Source organism: Lolium rigidum, chromosome 5 (genome assembly GCF_022539505.1).
Source record: "Lolium rigidum isolate FL_2022 chromosome 5, APGP_CSIRO_Lrig_0.1, whole genome shotgun sequence".
Classification (NCBI taxonomy): domain Eukaryota; kingdom Viridiplantae; phylum Streptophyta; class Magnoliopsida; order Poales; family Poaceae; genus Lolium; species Lolium rigidum.
This window is the reverse complement of record NC_061512.1, coordinates 161188705-161191759: the sequence shown is the minus strand read 5'-3', so window position 1 is coordinate 161191759 and position 3055 is coordinate 161188705. Positions and strand designations below refer to the sequence as shown.

The following is a 3055-nucleotide window of genomic DNA, read 5'->3' as shown; positions in this document are numbered from 1 at the left end:
TTAGCGCCGACGACAGCGACAATCGCTTCGTCGGCCACTGCACGCTCCAAGCCGCACGACCTCTTCCCCTACCTACCTGCACTTTGGCGGCGCAACTTCCGCTCCGGCGCCGACCGTCGATTGATCTAGAGATTCTTGGCTGGGAACCCTAGTTCCAGATTCGGCAAGGGAAGGCGCCAGTGGTGTTGTGGGGTGGGGATTAAGCTCGGAGGTACTGGAGGTGGGGAGGAATCCCGGTGGTGCTAGAGAGGCGCCAGTGGGGAAGGTGCGGATGTGGGCGGCGGCGTCGATGGAGGAAGGTGAGGGAGCAGGTGGGTTGTTCGGTAGGAGAAGAAAAGAGATGAAACGGTATGTAGGTTGGTGGGAGGGCAAACCTGTCATTCGGAAGTGTTGGACAAGCGGAGCGACGGACGACGAAAACTTTGGTCGTAGTGAGAGCTGAGGCAGAATAGGGAACACATTCCTCCTTTTTAAGTAGTGTAGAAAGACTGTATTACGCATTGCATTCACGTAGTATATCGCTTTGTCGCACTCGGCGCAGGTACGCGTGCCACCAAGAGCGCATCATGGGTTGACGTAGATGTCGAGCTCGAGCAGGTCGGGGCGGACGGTCTTCCAGAGCACGTACCCGCGCGCCATCCGGAACTGCCCCGTGCCGCCGACCACCGTGAGCTCGCGCACCGCCACGCCAGTGTCGTCGCGCCCCATCACCGTGACCGAGCTCCCGGCGTGTAGGGGCCCGACGTGAGCACCACGTTCATGTTCACCATCAGCTCGAACCCGCCATTCGACGAGGCCACCATGTACTGGCCCTGGGCGCGCCCCACGGCGGCCGACGTCGCCGCCGTGCCGTCCGTCAGCACGTCGTCCATCACCACCGTGTTGCCGAAGACGCCTCGCGGGCCTTTTGCCACGATCACCGCGCTGTCGCCCAGCACGTCGTGCATGTACACGTGCAGGTGCGCCGATGTCCCCGCGGCGGCGGACAGCCGCTGCGCCGCTAACGCCAGGACGACGACAATGGCGGCAAAGGACATGGAGTGGAGCTTGAAGAAGGCCATGGCTGGCCGGGATGAGTACAGAAGGGAGGCGTGTGTGTACGTATTGTGCTGTTAGTATACAGCTACTCTCCCTACAGGCTACAGACTTTACTCACACACACTGCTCACAAGTGAAGCAGCAATATGTTTATAAACAGAGGATTGCATTTGTGGCATTAGGAGTCCATGGTCCCCTGGATCTTGATCATGCACATGAGGTCTATCATTTATGGATCCAATCTGTACTGTACTCGTTGTTTTTTAACAATAATGTTTGCTTGATAATTTAGCATTAAAATGTATGAACTGAGATTTTTTTTTTATGCGAGTTGTCTTCTCACAGAACATAAGTTTATCTATGATGCTCTGTCAAATATGGGTATGAACAAAAGAGCAGTTGGTGTGTCAGTGCCCCACGCGAGCGCTGGCGCCTGTAGATACAGACAATGCAAGTTGAGCTGTCTCGTCTCTCTGTTGTCTCTCATGAAAGCCAGATCGGCATCTACTAACAGAACGTTGTACTCCGACGACAAATATCAGGAGATCCTGTCCATAATTGGTGCATCTTGGTCGAAACCGTAGATCGACTATCATTTGTTCCTTTATACAGCCCATCCATTTCAAATAACCTGACAGATCAGTTTTGATCGAAGCTTCAGTCGGCCATCGTAGTGGAGATTACGGACTAGGAGCGGGTTCGCTCTGCTAAATTGCTGACTGCAGGCTGGGAAAGTTCCCTATCTCCTACCTGGGGCTGCAGTGAGCGACAAGATCCTCCGAATTTCAGATTGGGACTTTCTGACCGGAAAGGTGGGTCATAGGATGGACCTATGTTATGGCCTTTTCCTCGCTTCTGCGGGCGGGCTAGAACTCACTAACTCTTGCTTGTCTAGCCTCTCTATATTTGAGATGAGTTTGTACATGCTCTTTGATGCGACTCATGCGAGTTTTGATAAGGTGAGGTCTCGCTTCTTTTGGGAAAGTGTGGGACAGAAGCGTAAGTACCACATGGTCGATTGGGCGACCGTGTGTAAACCTAAGGAGGGGGGAGGGGGCTCAGCATCCTTAATACTCGCATTATGAATATTGCCTTAATGCTTAAATGGCTTTGTAAGCTATAGCAGAACGCAGAGGGTCTATGGGTAGACCTGCTGCGGGCGAAATACTTGGGTGATGGCGATATTTTTGCGCCGTCTGTACCAAAAAAGGGGTTGCAATTCTGGAATGCCCTGCATAAGTTCAAGTGGTACTTTAAGCTGGGAGCTAAGCACCAGGTGCGGAGTGGGCGACGTAGCTATTTTTGGCTGGATTGGTGGTATGGGCGATCTCCGCTGCGGGAGCGGTACTCTAACCTTTTCGGCTGATGTGTGATGTCTACGGGTGCTTCTATTCTTGTAGACAGTGTTGGGCCTCCAAGAGCAGAGGTTTGTAGAACAGCAGCAAGTTTCCCTTAAGTGGATCACCCAAGGTTTATCGAACACAGGGAGGAAGAGGTCAAAGATATCCCTCTCATGCAACCCCGCAACCACAAAGCAAGAAGTCTCTTGTGTCCCCAACACACCTAATAGGTGCACTAGTTCGGCGAAGAGATAGTGAAATACAAGTGGTATGAATGAATATGAGCAGTAGTACGGCGCCGTAAAAGTGCTTGCCGGCGTGCGATTGATGGTAGTAATATTACAGGAAGTAAACAAGCGATAAAACAAGTAAACAAACAGCGATAGCGATATTTAGGAACAAGGCCTAGGGATCATACTTTCACTAGTGGACACTCTCAACATTGATCACATAACAGAATAAATAAATAGATGCTAGACTCTACACCCTCTTGTTGGATGATGAACACCACTAATTGTGTAGGATTACACGAACCCTCAATGCCGGAGTTAACAAGCTCCACAATATTCAATGTTCATGTTTAAATAACCTTAGAGTGCATAACAGATCAACATAACCAAACCAAGTACTAACATAGCATGCACACTGTCACCTTCACACTACGAAAGGAGGAATAG

At 51.2% G+C, this 3055-nt stretch overlaps 1 pseudogene; it reads right to left on the bottom strand.

Annotated features, from left to right (window-relative positions):
- Positions 1-564: 564 nt before the first annotated feature.
- Positions 565-1061, bottom strand: LOC124651472 (annotated as a pseudogene).
- Between the last annotated feature and the right edge of the window lie 1994 nt (positions 1062-3055).